At 44.5% G+C, this 23,534-nt stretch overlaps 1 protein-coding gene across 1 annotated transcript in view; it reads left to right on the top strand.

Annotated features, from left to right (window-relative positions):
• Window positions 1–6,368: 6,368 nt before the first annotated feature.
• PHTF1 (putative homeodomain transcription factor 1) overlaps window positions 6,369–23,534 on the top strand; it is a 250,128-nt gene continuing 232,962 nt past the window's right edge. Inside the window, exon 1 of the mRNA XM_056558324.1 lies at window positions 6,369–6,387. The gene's annotated coding sequence lies outside the window, so the exon portion shown is untranslated. The remainder of the gene's footprint in view (window positions 6,388–23,534) is intronic.

The following is a 23,534-nucleotide window of genomic DNA, read 5'->3' as shown; positions in this document are numbered from 1 at the left end:
ATCTGTCAGAAACCTGTGGGGCGTAAATGCTCACCCTTATTACATTACGTGAGGGGTGTAGTTTCCAAAATTGGGTCATATGTGGGGTCCATTGTTCTAGCTCTATGGGGGCTTTGTAAACACACGTAGCCTTCAATTCCGGACAAATTTTATCTTCAAAATCCCAATGGCGCTCCTTCTCTTCTGAGCATTGTAGTTCGCCCGCCGAGCACTTTACATCCACATATGGGGTATTTTCTTACTCAGAAAAAATGGGGTTACAAATTTTGGGGGGCTTTTTTTTCCTATGTTTCCTTGTGAAAATGAAAAATTTGGGGTAACACCAGCATTTTTGTGAATTTATTTTTTTTTTTTTTCATTTTTCCATCCAACTTTAATGAAAATTTGTCAAATACCTGTGGAGTGTTAAGGCTCACTATACCCCTTGTTACTTTCCGTGGGGGGTTTAGTTTCCAAAATGGGGTCACATGTGGGTATTTATTTTTTTGCGTTTATGTCAGAACCGCTGTAAAATCAGCCACACCTGTGCAAATCACCAATTTAGGCCTCAAATGTACATAGTGCGCTCTCACTCTTGAGCCTTGTTATGCGCCCGCAGAGCATTTTACGCCCACATATGGGGTATTTCCGTACTTAGGAGAAATTGTGTTACAAATTTTGGGTGTCTTTTTTTTTTCCTTTTAACACTTGTGAAAATAAAAAGTAAAGGACAACACCAGCATGTTAGTGTACTATTTTTAAATTTTTTACACTGACAGGCTGGTGTAGCCCCCAACTTTTCCTTTTCATAAGGGGTAAAAGGAGAAAAAGCCCCCCAAAATTTGTAACGCAATTTCTCCACAATTACGGAGATTCCCCATATGTGGCCCTAAACTGTTTCCTTGAAATACGACAGGGCTCTGAAGTGAGAGAGCGCCATGCGCATTTGAGGACTAAATTAGGGATTGCATAGGGGTGGACATAGGGGTATTCTACACCAGTGATTCCCAAACAGGGTGTCTCCAGCTGTTGCTAAACTCCCAGCATGCCTGGACAGTCAGTGGCTGGAGGCTCCGTTTTGGAAACACTGCCGTACAATACATTTTTCATTTTTATTGTTGGGAACAGTGTAAGGGGGTGTATATGTAGTGTTTTACCCTTTATTATGTGTAGTGTAGTGGTTTTAGGGTACATTCACACGGGTGCAGGTTTACAGTGAGCTTCCTGCTAGAAATTTGTGCTGCGGCGAAAAATTTGCCACAGCTCATACTTGAAGCAGGAAACTTGCTGTAAACCTGTCCGTGTGTATGTACCCTGTACGTTCACACTTCTGTGAAATCACACTGTCCACTCAGGAAGCAACACTGATTGACAATCAATTTCACATGCTGTTGTGCAAATGGAACAGACAACAGGTGGAAATTATAGGCCATTAGCAAGACACCCTCAATAAAGGAGTGGTTCTGCAGGTGGTGACCACAGACCACTTCACAGTTCCTATGCTTCCTGGCTGATGTTTTGGTCACTTTTGAATGCTGGCGTTGCTTTCTCTCTAGGGGTAGCATGAGACTGTGTCTACAACCCACACAAGTGACTCAGGTAGTGCAGCTCATCCAGGATGGCACAACAATGCGAGCTGTGGCAAGAAGGTTTGCTTTGTCTGTCAGCTTAGTGTCCAAAACACAGAGGTGCTACCAGTCGACAGGCCAGTACATCAGGAGACATGGAGGAGGCCGTAGGAGGGCAACAACCCCACTTTTGTGCTAGGAGGAGCACTGTCAGAGCCCTGCAAAAGGACCTCCAGCAGGCCACAAATGTTCATGTGTCCACTCAAACGGACAGAAACAGACTCCATGAAGGGGGTATGAGGGCCCGACGTCCACATGTGGGGGTTGTGCTTACAGGACGTTCAGGACGTTTGGCATTTGCCAGAGAACAACAAGATTGGCAAATTTGCCATTGGCGCACTGTGCTCTTCACAGATGAAAGCAGATTCACACTGAGCACATGTGACAGACGTGACAGAGTCTGGAGATGCTGTGGAGAATGTTCTGCTGCCTGCAACATCCTCCAGCATGACCGGTTTGTCAGTGGGTCAGTAATGGAGTGGGGTGGCATTTCTTTGGGGGGCCACACAGCCCTCCATGTGCTTGCCAGAGGTAGCCTGACTGCCATTAGGTACCAAGATGAGATCCTCAGACCCCTTGTGAGACCATATGTTGGTGCAGTTGGCCCTGGGTTCCTCCTAATGCAAGACTATGCTAGACCTCATGTGGCTGGAGTGTGTCAGCAGTTCCTTCAAGAGGAAGGCATTAATGCTATGGACTGGACCGCCAGTTCCCCAGACCTGAATCTGATTGAGCACATCTGGGACATCATGTCTTGCTCCATCCAGCAATGCAACCTTGCATCACAGACTGTCCAGGAGTTGGCGGATGCTTTAGTCCAGGTTTGGGAGGACGTCCCTCAGGAGACCATCCGCCACCTCATCAGGAGCATGCCCAGGCGTTGTAGGGAGGTCATACGGGCACGTGGAGGCCACACACACTACTGAGCCTCATTTTGACTTGTTTTAAGGACATTACATCAAAGTTAGATCAGCCTGTAGTGGGGTTTTCCACTTTGATTTTGAGTGGGACTCCATATCCAGACCTCCATGGGTTGATAAATTTGATTTCCATTGATCATTTGTGTGTGATTTTATCAGCACATTCAACTATGTAAAGGCGAAAGTATTTCATGCGATTAGTTCATTCATTCAGATCTAGTAGAATTGGTGGCGCAAAAAATAAGCCATCATATGGATTTTTAGGTGCAAAATTGAAAGGGTTATGATTTTTAAAAGTTAGGAGGAAAAAACGAAAGTGCAAAAACAGAAAAACCCCGGGTCCTTAAAGGAAAACTCCGGAATATAAAAATTGTCACCCATAGTGCCGGCAGTAGAAAAAATGAAGATGTACATACCTTCCTCCGCTCCCCCGGGGCCTCCGGTAACCGGCTCCGGTCTCCGCCACGATCCACTTCCTGGTTGTTGGTGGTCGGAAGTCAGACTCAGCCAGCGATAGGCTGAGCGGCAGTGTGAAAACGCTTCAGGACACAAGATTCTTCACTACACCGGCACCTGCGGCCGGGGCAGAAAACGTCACACTGCCGCTCAGCCTATCACCGGCCGAGTCGTGACTTCACTGCGGCCGGTGATTGGCTGAGCGCAGTAAGACTCTCCGACCACCGGCAACCAGGAAGAGGATCACGACCGAAGGCCCCGGGGGAGCGTAGGAAGGTATGTACATCTTTATTTTTTTTACTGCCGTTACTATTGGCGACAATTTTTATATTCCGGAGTTCTCCTTTAACCCCTTAAGGACCGAGCCCTTTTTCACCTTAAGGACCGGAGCGTTTTTTGCAATTCTGACCACTGTCTTTTTAAACATTAATAACTCTGGAATGCTTTTAGTTATCATTCTGATTCCGAGATTGTTTTTTTGTGACATATTCTACTTTAACTTAGTGGTAAAATTTTATGGTAACTTGCATCCTTTCTTGGTGAAAAATCACCAAATTTGATGAAAAAAATGAAAATTTTGCATTTTTCTAACTTTGAAGCTCTCTGCTTGTAAGGAAAATGGATATTCAAAATATTTTTTTTTTGGGTTCACATATACAATATGTCTACTTTATGTTTGCATCATAAAATTTATGAGTTTTTACTTTTGGAAGACACCAGAGGGCTTCAAAGTTCAGCAGCAATTTTGAAATTTTTCACAAAATTTTCAAACTCGCTATTTTTCATGGACCAGCTCACGTTTGAAGTGGATTTGAAGGGCCTTCATATTAGAAATGCCCCATAAAAGACCCCATTATAAAAACTACACCCCCCAAAGTATTCAAAATGACATTCAATAAGTGTATTAACCCTTTAGGTGTTTCACAGGAATAGCAGCAAAGTGAAGGAGAAAATTCAAAATCTTCATTTTTTACACTCGCATGTTCTTGTAGACCCAATTTTTGAATTTTTGCAAGGGGTAAAAAGGAGAAAATTTTTACTTGTATTTGAAACCCAATTTCTCTCGAGTAAGCACATACCTCATATGTCTATGTAAAGTGTTCGGCGGGCGCAGAAGAGGGCTCAGAAGGGAAGGAGCGACAAATGGTTTTTGGGGGGCATGTCAGCTTTAGGAAGCCCCTATGGTGCCAGAACAGCAAAAAAACATACATGGCATACCATTTTGGAAACTAGACCCCTCAGGGAACGTAACAAGGGGTAAAGTGAACCTTAATACCCCACAGGTGTTTCACGACTTTTGCATATGTAAAAAAAATAATTTTTTTTTTTACCTAAAATGCTTGGTTTCCCAAAAATTTTACATTTTTAAAATGTGTAATAGCAGAAAATACCCCCCAAAATTTGAAACCCAATTTCTCCCGATTCAGAAAACACCCCATATGGGGGTGAAAATTGCTCTGCTGGCGCACTACAGGTCTCAGAAGAGAAGGAGTCACATTTGGCTTTTTGAAAGCAAATTTTGCTCTGGGGGCATGCCGCATTTAGGAAGCCCCTATGGTGCCAGAACAGCAAAAAAAAAACACATGGCATACCATTTTGGAAACTAGACCCCTCGGGGAAAGTAACAAGGGGTAATGTGAACCTTAATACCCTACAGGTGTTTCACGACTTTTGCATATGTGAACATTTTTTATTTTTTTTTACCTAAAATGCTTGTTTTCCCAAAAATTTTACATTTTTAAAAAGGGTAATAGCAGAAAATACCCCACAAAATTTGAAGCCCAATTTCTCCCGAGTACGGCGATACCCCATATGTGGCCCTAAACTGTTGCCTTGAAATACGACAGGGCTCCAAAGTGAGAGTGCCATGCGCATTTGAGGCCTAAATTAGGGATTGCATAGGGGTGGACATAGGTGTATTCTACGCCAGTGATTCCCAAACAGGGTGCCTCCAGCTGTTGTAAAACTCCCAGCATGCCTGGACAGTCAGTGGCTATCTGGCAATACTGGGAGTAGTTGTTTTGCAACAGCTGGAGGCTCCGTTCTGGAAACAGTGGCGTACCAGAGGTTTTTCATTTTTATTGGGGAGGGGAGGGGGGCTGTGTAGGGGTATATGTATATGTAGTGTTTTTTACTTTTTATTTTATTTTGTGGTAGTGTAGTGTAGTGTTTTTAGGGTACAGTCGCACGGGCGGGGGTTCACAGTAGTTTCTCGCTGGCAGTTTGAACTGCGGCAGAAAATTTGACGCAGCTCAAACTTGCAGCCGGATACTTACTGTAATCCTCCACCCATGTGAGTGTACCCTGTACGTTCACATTGGGGGGGGGGGGGGGGGGAACATCCAGCTGTTGCAAAACTACAACTCCCAGCATGTACGGTCTATCAGTGCATGCTGGGAGTTGTAGTTTTGCAGCCGGTGGAGGCTCCGTTTTGGAAACAGTGACGTACCAGACGTTTTTCATTTTTATTGGGGAGGGGAGGGGGGCTGTGTAGGGGTATGTGTATATGTAGTGTTTTTTACTTTTTATTTAATTTTGTGTTAGTGTAGTGTTTTTAGGGTACAGTCGCACGGGCGGGGGGTTCACAGTAGTTTCTCGCTGGCAGTTTGAGCTGCGACAGAAATTTTGCCGCAGCTCAAACTTGCAGCCGGATACTTACTGTAATCCTCCGCCCATGTGAGTGTACCCTGTACGTTCACATTGGGGGGGGTGGGGGGGGGGGACATCCAGCTGTTGCAAAACTACAACTCCCAGCATGTACGGTCTATCAGTGCATGCTGGGAGTTGTAGTTTTGCAACAGCTGGAGACACACAGGTTGTGAAACACCGAGTTTGGTAACAAACTCAGTGTTTTGCAACCAGTGTGCCTTCAGCTGTTGCAAAAGCTACAACCCCCAGCATGTACGGACAGCGGAAGGGCATGCTGGGTCTTGTAGTTATGCAACAGCCGGAGGCATACTACATTGGCTGGGGATGCTGGGGATTGTAGTTATGCAACAGCTGGAGACACACTGGTTTACTACTTAACTCAGTGTGCCTTCAGCTGTTGCAAAACTACAACTCTCAGCAGTCACCGACAGCCAACGGGCATGCTGGGAGTTGTAGTTATGCAACCACCAGATGCACCACTACAACTCCCAGCATGCACTTTAGCTGATTGTGCAAGCTGGGAGTTGTAGTTACACAACAGCTGAAGGTACACTTTTCCATAGAAAAAATGTGCCTCCAGCTGTTGCAAAACTACAAGTCCCAGCATGCCCATAAGGGCATGCTGGGAGTTGTGGTGGTCTGCCTCCTGCTGTTGCATAACTACAGCTCCCAGCATGCCCTTGTTGCATGCTGGGAGCTGTTGCTAAGCAACAGCAGGAGGCTGTCACTCACCTCCAACGATCCTCGCCGCACAGGTCAGTCCCTCGTCGTCTCCGCCGCGGCCGCTGCTCCTGGGACCCCGATCCCAACAGGGACGCCGGGGATCGGGGTCCCCAGCACCGGGGGTCGTCTTCCCGCACCCGCTCACGTCCTCCGGAAGAGGGGCGGAGCGGGTTGCGGGAGTGACACCCGCAGCAGGCGCCCTGATTGGTCGGCCGGTAATCCGGCCGACGAATCAGGGCGATCGTGAGGTGGCACCAGTGCCACCTCACCCCTGCTGCCTCTGGCTGTTCGGGGCCGTCTCTGACGGCCCCGATCAGCCAGTAATTCCGGGTCATCGGGTCACTGGAGACCCGATTGACCAGGAATCTGCCGCAGATCGCTGGACTGAATTGTCCAGCGATCTGCGGCAATCGCCGACATGGGGGGACATAATGACCCCCCTGGGCGATATGCCAGGATGCCTGCTGAACGATTTCAGCAGGCATCCGGCTCCGGCTCCCCTCCGGCTAGCGGTGGGGGCCGGAAATGCTCAGGGCGTATCCATACGCCCTCGGTCCTTAAGGACTTGGAAACGGGGGCGTATGGATACGCCCTATGTCCTTAAGGGGTTAAAGTGATAAGGACCAGACCAATTTCATTTTTGCATTTCCGTTTTTTCCTCCTCGCCTTCTAAAAATCATAACTCTCTTATATTTCCATCCACAGACCCATATGAGGGCTTGTTTTTTTGCGTCACTCATAGTACTTTGTAGTTACATCACTTATTTTACCATAAAATGTACGGCGCAACCAAACAAATATTATTTATGTGGGAAAATTGAAAAGATAACCGCAATTTAGCAAATGTTGAAGGGTTTTATTCTCACGCTGTACACTTTACTGTAAAAATGACATGTTTTCTTTATTCTGTGGGTCAATACGATTAAAATGATACCCATGATTATATGCTTTTCTATAATTGTACCGCTTAAAAAAAAATCTCAAACCATTTTAACAAAATTAGTATGTTTGAAATTGGCCTATTTTGACCACCTATAACTTTCTAATTTTTCCGTATATGGGGCGGTATGAGGGCTCATTTTTTTTTTTTTTTGCCATGAACTGTAGTTTTTATCAGTAGCAGAAATTTTGGACTTTTTTAAATTTTTTAAGTTTACGCCGTTCACCATGCGGGATAATTAATAATATATTTTAATAGTTTAGACTTTTACACACGCGTCAATACCAAATATGTGTATTAATTTTTTTTAAGCTTTTTGGGGGGTAAAATGGGAATTATTGGGGGAGGGTATTTTTCACATTTTGTTACTTTTTTATTTAAAATTTTGTAACTTTTTTTTTTACACTTTAATAGTCCCCATAGAGGACTATTTAAAGCAATCATTTGATTGCTAATGCTGTTCAGTGCCATGCATAGGGCATAGCGCTGATCAGTGTTATCGGCGATCTTCTGCTCTGGTCTGCTCGATCTCAGACCAGAGCAGAAGACCCTGGGAGACAGCCGGAGCCAGGTGAGGGGACCTCCGGCTGCCATGCTGGATGATCGGATCACCGCAGCAGCGGGGATACCCTGCGGGTAATCCGATCATCCATTAAAAGTACCGCACTGCTGCAGATGCCGTGATCTGTATTGATCACGGCATCTGAGGGGTTAATGGCAGACATTTGCGCGATCGCGGATGTTCGCCATTACCGGTGGGTCCCTGGCTGCTAATAGCAGCCGGGACCTGCCGTGCATGCCGGAATGGTGCTTGCGGTCATGGGGGAGCGTAAATGTATGTCATGTTGCGTTAAGTACCACGGCACCATGACGTACATTTACGTCCATTGTCGTTAAGGCGTTAAAGAGTACCTGTTATATCCCACAAAAAATATGTTGTGTTACTCAGTACTTAGAAGTCTCATGCGGTTATATGAACCTACGCGCAGGCACAGTGTTTGCGACTGGGGATAGATTCTGTCGCAGAAGTGAACAGAAGTAGAGGGCAGTGGGCATGCGCGTGACACTGTTAGATATTGCGGGATCTCATACTGACGCATGGTGATGCTAAAATAGGATGTGAGGTATGCGGATATGTGAAATTTCCTTGTTTGGGATTGGCTGTGACTTTAGAATGATCATGTTTCCATGGTTATTGATGGATGCCTAGGATTGATTGGGTCAGAAGTGATGTGAATTGATGATGTAAAAGTACCATATCCATAAATATCGGAAGACCAGCACATGGTAGGTGGTTTGCCTCATTCATCCACCAGAAGATGGTGTTGCCACACTGAAACATGTAGAGGGGGCAATTTTTAATTAGCATCATGTGCATACCTATACTAATACAATGACCTGTGGGGAATAAGGTGGAAGAGCCTGTGAGCCCCACCAGCTTAGGTGGTTAAGCCGGAAGGCTCCACCATTGATATTAAGAGCCAATCAGGCTCAATAATAGACACACATTGCGTTGTAAAGTGGAAGGCCCCACCATATACACCCTGTACACTACCGTAATAGTCATGCTTGGTGGAAAAGCCCGTAGGCTACGCCAGTGACTTCATGCATACTATAACTGACAAGAAAAAAGATACATAGGTGACAGTGATGCAAATTTTAACAGTCTCTAATTATTAGGTTTATTTTACTTACACACTCATTAAAAGTTAAGTTTTAGGGGAGTTCAATATATATGGGACTTTAGTGCCACTTCAGTGCCCCTGGCTTAATTGCCTTGGGGCAATTGTGAATATATTACTCAGTACCTAATCCTTGTTTTACAACAGTGTTCTAACACAGTATTTTACAAAACTATACCTCCAGCTGTTGCAAGACAGCTTTTCTACCATTCTGAAGGCACACCCTCTGTTGACCATTTTATTGTGGATTACACTAGTCTTCCATGTGTCCACTAAATTAGCAACAGCTGGCGCATATGGTTGTGAACTGCATGTGGGACCCGGAATTGTCAATTAAGGGTGCATTCCCACCTGGCATATATGCAGCGTATTTCATGCTGCACAAAATTTGCGGCAGTAGCGGGAAATTCGTTGCGTATTTCTCGCTCATTATAAACACAGGGCTTTCCGGCGGCAGCCTTATGCTTGTAGTGAGTTTTGGAGGCGGGGCAGTGTGCTGGCGTGACTGTGATGCACAGCTCCGCCTTTAAAACTCACTGCACACATAGGGCTCCTGCCGGAAAGCCCTGTGTGTATGGTGAGCAAGGAATATGCAGCGTATTTCCCGCTGCTGCTTCAAATTTTGCGCAGCGTGAAAGACACTGAGTATACGCCAGGTGGGAAAGCACCCTTAAACAGTGGAGATTTAGGGTAGGTCAGTTTGCAACTACATATACTATAGCCGCTGGCGCTGGAAGCCATGCCACTGGCTCAGCTCTGCTACATATGCTATAGTAAGCCTCTCTCCTCCCCTTGTATGCACTAAAGAGCAGCTACCAGGGCAGGGCTTAGAGAGACCCCAGTCCGTATGCCCCTCACCTGCGCTAGCAGAAATTGTCAGGGATCACTGAGGCTGCAAACTTTCGGCTACACCAAAATTTCTCACCCTTGGAGCTCTGACACTTGCCTCCAGGAAACCCAGAGTGTCCTCCCCATTTAACATATCTCCCCAACCCCCCCAGCTGCGGGACCTCCGTGATCAGACATCTTAGGGCCGGTGCATTGCCGTAGAATGAGATTTGCCATAGAATGAGATGGTCCGCCTCCATCACATCCTATTGGCTCACTCTTGTCACGTGACATATTTAAACGTCACGCATCGATGCGCACAGTAGTGTCAGTTTGGCTATCACAGGGAGAGGATCTCCTCTCCCTGTGATAGCTGAAGCTGCACGGAGCTCTCATGGCCTCTGTTGCCCGACAGAAGTTCACACATTTACGCAGCTCATACGTCTGGCTCATATACATTTACTGTTGATCCACAGCGCTATCGGGATCCCGATGTTGCTGTCATCAGTGTGCGTCCCCGCGAGCGCCCCACGCCCGCAGCTCTACTCCCCGTCCCGTTAACGCTCAGTGAGCGGGGAACAGAAAGTAGAGCATTGGGCGCAGGTAAAGTAGTACTGCGCATGCGCAGCACTACGCGAATAACTTAACCTGCGCCCGATGCTCTACTTTCTGTTCCCTGCTCCCTGAGCGTTAACGGGACGGGGAGTAGAGCTACGGGGGACGGGGAGTACAGCTGCGGGGGACGGGGAGTAGAGCTGCGAGCATGGGGCGCTCGCGGGGACGCACACTGATGACAGCGCCATCGGGCATCGGGATCCCGATAGCTCCCTGCAGCTTCAGCTATCACAGGGAGAGGAGATCCTTTCCCTGTGATAGCCAAACTGACATTGCTGTGCGCATCGATGCGTGACGTTTAAATATGTCACGTGACAAGTGTGAGCCAATAGGATGTGATGGAGGCGGACCATCTCATTCTATGGCAAATCTCATTCTATGGCAATGCACCGGAGTACCCCCTTAAGGCCCATTTTGGCCTTAAAGGGGTACACCTGTGGAAAACTTTTTTTTTTTTAAATAAACTGGTGCCAGAAAGTTAAACAGATTAGTAAATTACTTCTATTAAAAAATCTTAATACTTCCAGTACTTATTAGCTGCTAAATACTACAGAGGAAATTCTTTTCTTTTTGGAACACAGAGCTCTCTGCTGACATCACGAGCACAGTGCTCTTCTGACATCTCTATCCATTTTAGGAGCTGTCCAGAACAGCATATGTTTGCTATGGGGATTTTCTCCTACTCTGGACAGTTCTTAAAATGGACAGAGATGTCAGCAGAGAGCACTGTGTTCCAAATAGAAAATAATTTCTTCTGTAGTATTCAGCAGCTAATAAGTACTGGAAGGATTAAGATTTTTTAATAGAAGTAATTTACTAATTTGTTTAACTTTCTGGCACCAGTTGATTAAAAAAAAAAAAGTTTTCCACCGGAGTACCCCTTTAACCCCCAAGGACTCAGCCCATTTGGACCTTAAGGACTAAGACAATTTTATTTTTACGTTTTCATTTTTTCCTCCTCCCCTTCAAAAAATCATAACTCTTTTATATTTTCATCCACAGACTAGTATGAGGGCTTGTTTTTTGCGCAACCAGTTGTCCGTTGTAACGCCATCACTCACTTTACCATAAAATGTATGGCGCAACCAAAAAAATACTATTTGTGTAGGGAAATTTAAAAGAAAACTGAAATTTTGCAAATTTTGGAAGATTTTGTTTTTACGCCGAACAATTTATGGTAAAAATGACATGTGTTTTTTATTCTCTGGGTCAATACGATTAAAATGATACCCATGATTATACACTTTTCTATTACTGTTGCACTTAAAAAAAATCGCAAACTTTTTAACCAAATTAGTAAGTTTAAAATCCCCCTATTTTGAAGACCTATAACTTTTTCATTTTTTCGTATAAGTGGTGGTATGAGGGCTAATTTTTTGCGCCGTGATCTGTACTTTTTATTAATACCATATTTGCTTATGCAAAACTTTTATTACATTTTTTTATACATTTTTTGGGGAATAAAATGTTATAAAAAAAAAAGCAGCAATTTTTTTTTACGTTCACGCCGTTCACCATATGGGATCATTTACATTTTATTTTAATAGTTCGGATGTTTACGCACGCGGCAATACCAAATATGTATATAAAAGAATTTTTTTTACACTTTTTGGGGGTAAAATAGGGAAAATGGGACAATTTACGTTTTTATTGGGGGAGGGGGTTTTTCAAATTTTTTTTACTTACATTTTTTTAACTTTTTTAACTTTTATTTTTACACTCTTATAGTCCCCATAGGGGACTGTTTATGGCAACCATTCGATTGCTAATGCTGTTCAGTGCTATGTATAGGACACAGCACTGATCAGCATTATCGGTCATCTTCTGCTCTGGTCTGCGGGAAGGGAGATCAGAGCAGAAGACTCCCGGAAGGCAGCGGAGGCAGGTGAGGGGACCTCTGGCTGCCCTGCAGGATGATCGGATCGCCGCGGCAGCGCTTCTGGCGATCCGATCATCCTGTTAAGTGACCGCGATGCTGCAGATGCCGTGATCTGTATTGATCACGGCATCTGAGGGGTTAATGACGGACATCCGTGGGATCGCGGGTGTCCACCATTACCGGCGGGTCCCTGGCTGCGATCCACAGTCGGGACCTGCCGCGCATGATGCCGGCATAGCTCCGATGCCCGCGGTTATGCTCAGGACGTAAATGTATGTCCTGGTGCGTTAAGTACCACATCACCAGGACGTACATTTACGTCCTGCGTCGTTAAGGGATTAAGGACCTGGCCAATTTTCATTTTTGCACTTTCTTCTTTTCCTTCTCCCCTTCTTAAAATCGTAACAAAAAGTCACATATACGCAAAAAATGGTATTGATAGAAACTACAGGTCACAACCCCAAAAATGATCCCTCAATGAGAAAGTAATAGGGGGTCAGAATAGAGAAAATTTAAACATGCTTATTTTCTTAAAGTTTTTTTTTTTTTTAGCAGTACAAGAATAGAAATGTGTGTAAAAATGGTATCATTTTAATTTAATAAAGAAAAAATTTCAGTTTTACCGTAAAGTGTACAGCGTCAAATGAAATGCTCTAAAAGTTGCAAAATTGCAGTTTTCTTTCCCCACACAAATAATAATTTTTGTGGGGATTTGCTGTATTTTTATGGTAAAATGAAAGGTGTTATTACAAAGTACAATTGATTGTGCAAAAAAAAAGGCTCACATGGCCCAATGGTTCAAAATATAAAGAGTTATGGCTCTTAGAAGGCAAAGAGGAAAAAACGCAAACTAAAAATTGGCTGTCTTCAAGGCCAAAATGGACTTTGTCTTAAGGGTTAAGGCCCAGGTGGTAGTGCCATACTTCAGATATTACTTTTTTGAACAACCAGGGACTATTCCCTCTTAGCATTGACTTATGCTGTACAACTCCAACAGATGGCACTAGAGAACCAGAACTCCTTTTCCAGGAGAGAACTATTTTGCATATCCCATGCAAAGTAGTTTTCCACACACCTTTTGACAAACATCCTCACACTTCCACTATTTCAAACTGGCCATAAATGTTCAAAGACAACTGGTGAAGGACAAAAAAATCTTTCTGGGAATGATTTATTATGTACACTTGTAACTATTGGACAAAAAATATTTGACCAATTTGGACCTAAAACAAAGCCAACTGCTTTCCAGACAATGACTATCTGTCTTGCCCAGTTCCAGACAATGACTATCTGTCTTGCCCAGTTCCAACTGTCTTTGGTTTCGTTTCACATGATGAACAATTGGTAGAAATCATAAAATATAGATACTGGATTCTTGATGTGAAAGTTGCAAACTTTTCCACAGAGCCTCGACGGACCCCCTTATCATTCAGTGAGTCTGTCAGGAGCCATTCAGAAATGGTAGGACGTATCCAGCACAGCACTGTGGCTTATGTTATCAATGGACGCCATGACGCAAATTTAAACAGATCCATTGTATCGAATAAGATATTTCCTATGGCTACTTGTTTTTCAAGTACAATGCTTTATCTATGTAAGTATTCTTATTAAGAATCAATTGTGAACCAGGTCAAAGGTTTCTGAACACAACAGCTGTCTTCTGCCACTTCATGGAGGGAAAGTGAAGCAAATCAATGTTAAGGTGCTTGCAATTCCATAGTTGTCTTTACATGGGCTCATTGTCCTTCTTCACAATTTCAGTTGTTATAACAAATATTCGGCTGTTGAGACCAATTGAAAAAAAGAATTACATGCTACAATGATTGTAAGATGTGTTTAAAAGTAGTAACATCATCCATTTTTCATTACATGTACACCCTGTTCCAAATTATTATGCAAATGATATTTAAGTGTCACAAAGACTAAATATTTTGTTTTTCAGTTTAACTCATGGATGGCATTGTGTCTCAGGACTGAAAACAATCTCGGACACCTGTGATAATTAGATTGCCAGGTGAGCCCAATTTAAGGAAAAACTGTTAAAGGTGGGTGTTCCACATTATTAAGCAGAACACCATTTTCAAGCAATATGAGGAAAAAAATTGATCTTTCTGCTGACAAAAAGAGTGAAATAGTTCTATGACTTGGACGAGGTATGAAAACATTAGATATTTCACGAAAACGTAAGCGTGATCATCGCACTATTAAGAGATTTGTGGCTGATTCAGAGCACAGAAGGGTTCATGCAGATAATTGCACATTGAGGAAGATTTCTGCCAGATCCATGCATCAGATCAAGAGAGCAGCTGCTAAAATACCATTACATAGCAGCAAACAAATATTTGAAGCTGCTGGTGCCTCTGGAGTCCCACGGACATCAAGGTTTAGAGTCTTGCAACTGTGCATAAACCTTCTATTCGGCCACCACTAACCAATGCTCACAAGCAGAAATAGCTGCATTGGGCAGAAAAATACATGAAGACTAATTTTCAAGCTGTCCTGTGCACTGATGAATGCCGTGCAACCCTGGATGGGCCAGATGGATGGAGTAGTGGATGGTTGGCGGACACAGAGTTGCCATCAGAATTTTCGGGTCCCCTTACACAGTTCAAGGCCTGCCCCCCCCCCCCCCCCCTCCAAGGATAGGGGATAAGTTTATAGATCGCTATCTCCTGCATGGGGTCCCAGCAGTAGGCTGGAAGGGAGGCATGCAATACCCCAACAGAGCGCCGGCCGACATGCCCCTCCATGTACCCCATAGAGATATGTGCTGGCCGTGGCTTCCTGCGGGGTACAGACATCAGCTTCAAGCAAACTGCTGGGGCCCCGTGCAGGAGGTCACGGTGGGTCCCAGCGCTTGGACCCCCCTTGTGATCTATAACTTATCCCCTATCCTTGGATAGGGGATAAGTTATTTTTCACCAGACTACTCCTTTAACAGAGGAGCCTGCCCAAACTATATGGAAGCAACTATTAACAGAGGGGCCTACCCAAACTTTATTGGGGGCTCCATATAGTTTGGGTAGGCCCTTCTGTTAATAATTGCCCCCATAGTTGTGGTAGGCCCCTCTGTTAATAGTTGCCCCGATAGTTGTGGTAAGCCTTGGCCTCTCTCAGAGAGGCCTACAACTATATGGGGAAAAAACTATAAGCAAAGGAGGGGCCTACAACAACTATATGGGCCGGGGCACAACTTGCCACTATATAGTCGTTGTACGCCCCTTTCTGCTGCTAATTGTTGCCCCCATTATCCATATAGTTTTGGCCTCATATCTTTTCCCCAGGCAGCAGGCCCCAGCTCAGCTGCCTGCCACTGCTTCTGCTCCGGGCACCCCCAGCCCCAAGTCACATTATATATATGTTTTCCTTAAATTTATGACAGGGTCTAGTGCTGCCTTTGATCAAGCTCATTTGCCACCGCTGCCACCACTCACCTCTTTGGTAGCCAGCCAGCGGTGCACTCGCAGGGCACAGTCAGCAGCAGGGTGACTCTCCTCATCTCCGCCACAGCACTACTGTGCATGAGGAGCAGGGCGGCGGCTGTATCAATGTGCAGCGGCTGTGCGCAAGGAAGTAGTACCTCCCGCCGGCCACTACAAATTTAAAGAGACAGCCGGCCCTGGAGGTATCGCTGCTGCATGTATGCTGTATTCCTGCATTGACCGCGGCACTGACTGTAAGTAATCAGTTAGAAGTGGTGGCAGGCTCCCAGTGGTCAGAGAGTGACAGTCACAGTCACTCACTGAAGGAAAAAAAAATGGTCCAGGGACTGCCAGCCCCCCCTGAAGCTCCGGGCCCCATGAAGGAGTATAGGTTGTACCCCCCTGATGGTGGTCCTGGGTGGACGGCCCCCCTGTTCCAACAAGGCTGTGACATCAGCAAGGCAGTGGTGGAGTCATGTTTTGGACCAGAATCATGGGAAGACAGTTGGTCGGCCCCTTTAGGGTCCCTGAAGGTGTAAAGATGACCTCTGCAAAGTATGTGAAGTTTCTGACTGACCACTTTCTTCCCTGGTACAGAAGGAAGAACTATGCTTTCCATAATAAAATCATCTTCATGCATGACAATGCCCCATTTCATGCTGCAAAGAATACCTCTGCATCAATGGCTGCTATGGGGATAAAAGGAGAGAAAATCATGGTGTGGCCTCCATCCTCCCCTAACCTCAATCCTATTGAGAACCTTTGAAGCATCCTCAAGCAAAATAGGGAGACAGTTTACATCCAAACAGCAGCTCTGGTAGGCTATTCTGATATCTTGCAAACAAATTCAAGCAGAAACTGTCCAAAAACTCACAAGTTCAATTTGTGAAGCTCACAGACTTGTGAAGCTGTTATTAAATAAGTGGTCAAATGTTAAAATGTAACGTGACCTGTTAAAATGTTTAAAAAGTTACTATGTTGTTAAAAGTTTGATTGAAATAGCTTTTTATTTCAGTAAATATGCGGCAAACACAACAAATGACAATTTTCAGTTCTTTACAACCTATAAAGTGTTTTGAAACTTACTGTGCGTAATAATTTGGAACAGTGCATTGTAAGTTTATTATGTTTAAAAAAAAATCCTGTTATCATTAGGAGGTTTGTTCAGTAAAATTTGAACTGTACTCTTAATAGTTGATAACATGAGAATTATGCTGACTGTTATTTACATCAATTATTTGCATAATAATTTGGAACAGGGTGTATATTAGCATTCTGAGCATAAGTTCAGAGTATAGTCACATTTTGCAGACTTGTTGCAAACATTTTTGTATCTGTCTCATTCATTTGGATGGGGTTTGTAGACATTCATCCTCTTTCCACCAAAACAGCGTCATTCAGATGAATGGAATTTCATTTTCAGCCATAGACATTTCTGCGGCAATTCTGCTATCTGTGACTATACCTTAAGTCATACAGTAAGTAGTGTGTTCAGTCAGGTGGTAAAGTGGTTGATGGGGAATGTGTCACCAAAGCTTCTTGTCTCACACCATGATTTTAGGATATGACAACCAGATTTGGTGGTAGAATAAAAAAACGGCTGCTGCCGTAGCCCTGCCAGACCATTCATTACACCACTCTGGTCGGCTAATTTTTTAGACTGTATACGTTTTTGTTGCCTTACTGAGAATGGTGGTCTGCTGCGGTTTCAGTCCAGCAACAAAAATTGATACGGTTCAAAAATTAGCCGACCGGAGTAACTATCTGATTCTGCCTGGTGCATTGAAATAAATGGAATGCCGCGTGGGTCCAGCGGGGATACGGCAGCAGACGGTTTGCCGGCTGCCATATCCCAAAATCGTGGTGTGAATGCATCCAAACTGGAGTTTGGGTCCTGGTTTTAGGACTGACTGAAGGTCCTAACTAAATAGTGAATCCCATACTCAATTCCAATATTACCTACTGAAACCTGGTGCCACATATGTGTATTGATATCAATGATGGAGGAGGTGGTCTGAACTGAAACATCAGCTTGAGACTGAGTTTCCACACAAATTAAAGGAGTAGTCTGGCAAAAAAAAAAAGAAAAGAAAATGATTTTTAATCAATTGCATATGAAAGTTCTGCTCTTTGTAGTATACTTCAATAAGCTGAGATGTAAGCTTGTTTTCCGGTTATGATACGCTCACCATCACCAGGAAGCTTTGTAGTTCAGCTGTTTTCTTTTTCATGTTATCTGCACTCTGTGCCTCACTTTGAAACTTGCTTAGATCTATGCTATTTAGCTATTTACAGTATCTCCCATAAGTGAGCCCACCCCTCACATTTCTATAAATATTTAATTATATCTTTTTATGTGACAACACTGAAGAAATTACACTCTGCTACAATGTAAAGTAGTGAGTGCAGAGCCTGTATAATAGTGTTTAATATTGTGTCCCCTCAAAATAACTCAATGTACAGACATTAATGTGTAAACCATGGAAACAAAAGTGAGTGCACTCCTAAACAAAAATGTCCAAATTGGGTCCAGTAAGCCCTTTCCCTCCCTGGTGTCATGTGACTCATTAGTGTTACAAGGTCTCAGGTGATAAGAGAGTAGGTGTCTTTAAATTTGGTGTTATGGCTCTCTTTAAAGTTGTTATCCACCATAAGGTGATTTTAGTACATACCTGGCAGGCAGTAATGGACATGCTTAGGACCCTTACTGTGGCTAGCTTTTTGTGAACTGGCATTTCCTGTTTGAGTTTTCTTCTTTTGCCTACAAATCCCATAATTCAATTTTCCTCCCCTCACACATTAGCCACCCCACCCATTAAAGCATAAATGAGCTGAATCAATTCAAAAGACCTGTGATTTTCAATCAGGGTGCCTATTACTGTTGCATCAGTTGCAGATTGATCTCTCTCCCACCAAGCGATCCCTCCACCCATTGAAGCAGACAGGCTCCCTGTCATCAGCTGACTAGTGAGTCAGGTCTCGGCTGCATTGCAACCTGGGAAAAAATCTGAGACAGTAATTTTGTATGCTGTTAAATATAAATATTGGGGTGAAAATCACAGAAGAATTGTGAGAAAACCCTCACACACAGGTACAGACACTATGGGGGACATTTATGAGAGCATTTACCCATTTTTCTTTCATATATTTGTCTCAAAAAAGTCACAACTGCGACTATGCAATTTTCTGTGTGATAGTCATCCCTGAGAGCGAGCAAAGCAAGAAAATAGATTTTTTGCTTATGTAAGCAAGTTTTAGAAAGTGACTTGCAGTAGTAAGAGATTTATCAAATGCGACTGTCGCTAAAAAGTCGCTATAGAGGAAAACTTTGCTTAAATTTACTCCAGCACATTCCTGGCTTACTTAAATGCCTTACATCCTCTAAAATGAATTGTCCTCTTTTAATAATGGTATTCTTTTTTTTTTTTTTTTTATAAAAGTGTGTTTAACTACATTATACATTTTTTATGCTTACTTTTGTGCACTGTCTGTGAATTTTCTTTTATTTTTCCTTTGGCGTTTTTCTTTTGACACTGATTGCCATAATCAACCTCTTCTACTCAAGCTAATTCCAATCTTTGCTTGCCAAAACGTAATTTAAACTTCTATTTTAAAAATAAAAAGCATATGAGAACCTTTTTTTATTCACTTAAAACTCAAAATATCTTTGCCACATTCATTGGGTGAGTTTGGTGGAAAAGAGTCTCCTACAGGTGGTGTTGTGGCAATGGCGGACAACATATTTTGTAATATTTGTCCCGCGCACTAGGCTGGGAAATGTGTTTGGACCTCCTCTTACCACCTACTTGTGCCATCACAACAGATTAGGCAACGCTGGATGATTTTGAGCCAGAGAAACAAGTTAGGACAGCAAAGAACCACCTCTTTTGCTAACGCGGTAACAGCAGAGCAATCGCCGGCGCTTACCTCACAGCTTTTGCTTACCTAGAGGGATTTTCCCACTTTTGCTTACGAGCGACAAATTTATTAAGGCCGTGCAACAGAATAATAAATTTGTCGCACGTAAGCAAACAGTATTTGAAATTTTTTTTTATATAAAAAATTGACTACAAAAGCAATGTTTCATAAATGTCCCACTATATTATGAATTACACTAACCTACAGCCCCTGTAGCATAGTCAAATAAATAAAAAAAATTCCTGGAATATCCCTTTAACCTCTTAAGGACATCAGTCTTGCACTTGTTGTATGAAGCACACCCAGGTGCCATTGGGTCCCCGTTGCTATGGGAAGCCAGGTCCCATGGCTAATTATTTTAGTTTCTAAAAAAATGTGTAATAAAATGTTTTTTTTTTTTTTTTTTTTAAAGTTAGCAAATGTGTATTAATGTGCAACACAAAAAGAGAGAAACACAGCCGCACATCCACCATATGTAATTTGATCTACTTGCTTCTCAGCATAATTTCAAAAACTAACAGGTTGTTAGTATACATTTAGATCAAAAAGTACAAGCCCACTCGCCACGTCAAGGCCACCTCATTAGAGTGGGTCCCTAACCTGACACTGGCATAGCCCCCGGCGGCGACCACTGCCTCCGAGACCCCATGCCCAATGGAGTAGCGACCCAGTGGCCAGGCAGCCCCTTCCTAATAAAAAAATTTCACAAATTTTTAAAATAAAATTATGTAAATTAGTAATCATGTGGTATCGCTGAATGCATAATTGTCCAAACTACTAAGATATAATATGCCATACACGTACATAAATACCGAAATTCCAAAATTGCTATAGTAAAACAAATGCCCTTAAAATTTACAAAATGAATTTTTTTTTTTTATATTTCATTTTGCTTCACAAATTTTATGGCGCAAAAAACAAGCCCTCATATTGGTCTGTAGGTAAAACATTTTAAGTGTTATGGCTTTTAGAAGACAACAAGCAAAATACAAAAGTGTAAAAAGAAAACAAAACAATGCCCTAAGGGATTAATTCTGGTCACTGGAAGTTCAACATGGCACCTCATGGTAAAGAACCCTCTGAGGATCTGAAAAAAGGAATTGTTGCTTCTGAGAGGTTCCACTCAGAACAGGCCTCGCCATGGTTGACCAAAGAAGTAGAAATATACATATGAGTGCTGCCAGTCAGTCTGTCCTTGTTTAGACCATACACTGCACACTGCATCAAATTGGTCTGCATGGCTGTTAGAAGAAAGACTGATCACGGAGGCTAAAGAGTTAATGATGGCAACAGTGGGATCGTCACTACCTGTTATTAAAGGTGAGGTCCAGCAACTGTTAGTAGCCATCCCTCACCTCCTAGGAAGGGACCTTTTGTTATACTGGAGTATCAACAGTGCTGTGAGTGGTGTAGAAGTCCCTGTAACACAGCCCTAGGTGCAGATTTTGTTAATGGAGGGACAGACAACCCGGGAATGGACAGAATGGGAGTGTAGGGGTATAAGACTGAAGCAAGAGGGGTTAACAAGGGGTCAGTAAGAGGCCAGGAGGTCGGTCAAGGGGAGGATTCGGGGGGAAGTTTTATATAGGGGTAAGGGGAGTTAGATTACCTCAGAGGGAGAAGACAGCAAGGAAGAAAGTTGCTCACCATGTCGGATGCTCTGGAGATGCGGCTGAGGCGGGTCAGGGAAGAGGCGCTTGCACATGGTTTGGGGGGGGGGGGCGGGAGCTGGAGTCACAGCTGCTGTCTGCGGGTTTTGTGGGAGGGTTTACAGGTTTTGTTGCGGGATGTTCGATGCTTGTTGCAAGATAGGGCCGCAGGCAGTGGGGGGTCACCTGTTGCGTAGTGGGTGTCAGGGCTGGTGCAGGGTTTACCACCAGTGGGTGTGGGGGTGGTGGTAGGAGTGCCAGGCAATGGTGTCGTGGCTCCAGTGGTGCCTGCGGTGGGCGCTGCGAAAGAGGTGGCGTCGGGGGCTGCAGCGGATGGGGGCAGTGGGGACTCTGTGGCTTCTAATGCGGTGGCTAAGTCAGGGGATGAGGTATCGCTGGTTGATTCGGCATGGTGGTAGGTTTATGTATGCTATGAAGGGCCCTTAGGAGCACACTCAAAGAGTGAGGTTAAGGAAAAAATCTGTAAGGATGAGTATGTTGAGATTTTCTCCCTGTTTCCGCTAGAATTTTTTTTATCTTGACAGAGTGAAGCCTGATGAGTCTAAGAAAGAGGAGGAGGAGCATCGGAGTTATCGGTTGATACCCCGAACGTTTGCCAATTGGATGCAGGCTTCCTGGCTAGTGTGATTGGTGAGAAGGCGTCAGACAATTGTTCGGCTCTCTTCTGCTATTTAGACTCGGTGCGGAATTTTAGGTCGGCATTGCAGTATCCGGATGTGTGGCGGGAGAAATTGCTTAGGGAGGTGGAACGGGGTCGGATGTTGGGCCCCTTTGAGGTTCTCCCGTTGCCGGAATTGCAACTTTCCCCTTTAGGGTTGGTGCCTAAAAAAGGAACTGAATACATTTCAGCTTATTCATCACCTCTCTCATCCGGCTGGGGGTCGGTGAACGATGGGATTGACCCCGCCCTTTGTGCTGTGTTGTATACATCCTTCGATGCGGCCTTGGCGTGGGTGCACCGTTATGGGTGGGGGGCTCAGTTGGCAAAGACTGATATAGAGGCGGCTTTCCGGCTCCTGCCGGTGCACCTGGATAGTTTTGTATTTTTGGGGTGTTGTTGGGCGGGGGAGTTTTTTGTTGATCAATGTTTGCCTATGGGGTGCTCTGTTTCTTGTGCATTGTTTGAGTGTTTTAACACCTTTTAGGAGTGGGTGGTGCGGTCAGAGTCCTAGATGGACTCTGTGCAGCATTACCTGGATGACTTCCTGTTCATTGGTCTTCGGGGTCAGCAGTGTGTCTGGTGTTACTGCAGACTATGGAGAGAATGGTGGCCTGCTTTGGGGTGCCTCTGGCACCCGACAAGATGGAGGGGCCTGCCACGCTGTTGAAGTTTTTGGGCATCCTCATCAATACGGAGGCAATGGAGTCACGGCTTCCTGGGGACAAGCGGTAATTGCGGGTGGCAGTGGATGCGGTGGCTAGGGTGCGGAAGATACAACTTCGAGATCTGCAATCGTTGCTGGGACGGCTTAAGTTTGCCTGTTGAATCATGCCAATGGGGCGAGTTTTTGTCGTAGGCTGGCAGCGGTGACCGCGGGGGGGTGATAGCCGAGGCATTATGTGGGATTGACGGCTGAGATTGTCGGGTAGTCGTAGTTTCGGTGCTTATCTGAAAGGGCAGTGGTGTGTGGGTTCGTGGCCAGAGTCCTGGAGGTCCTCCGGTTTTGTGAGGAACCTGGCGCTCTTGGAACTCTTTCCCATTTTGGTGTTGGTGTAAATTTGGGGGGAAAGGCTGTGAGATCAGAAAGTGTGTTTCTGCTGTGACAACATTGGGGTGGTGCAGGAGATTAATGCGCAAACGGTGGTGTGTTTATTGCGGCAGTTGGTGTTTGGAGGTTTGCGCTTTAATGCACAGTTCATTGCTATGCATGTTCCGGGGGTTCAGAATGAGATCGCTGACTCCCTTTCTCGTTTTCAGTCGGAACGGTTTTGGGAACTTGCGCCGTAGGTGGATGTCTGTCGGATCCCCTGCCCGGAGGAAATGTGGAGAGATGTTTGATGGCGGCCTTTGTGCTGGTCTGGCGGTCTGTCTGTGCAAGTACTTGGGCTGGCTACGCTCGCTGCTGGAAGGAATGGAAAGAATTGTGGCTGGGTCTCAGGGTTTGCGGACTGAGGGGGATTGGGAGGCTTCTGTCTTGTTTTTTGTTGGTAGATTGTTTGGAGAAGGGGTGTCTGCTTCTGGCCTTAGCAGGAGGTTGGCGGCATTGGGCTTTTGGTTCCAGGTT

Source organism: Hyla sarda, chromosome 2 (assembly GCF_029499605.1).
Source record: "Hyla sarda isolate aHylSar1 chromosome 2, aHylSar1.hap1, whole genome shotgun sequence".
NCBI lineage: Eukaryota > Metazoa > Chordata > Amphibia > Anura > Hylidae > Hyla > Hyla sarda.
The sequence above is the reverse complement of the archived record's forward strand: the minus strand, read 5'-3'. Positions and strand labels throughout refer to the sequence as shown.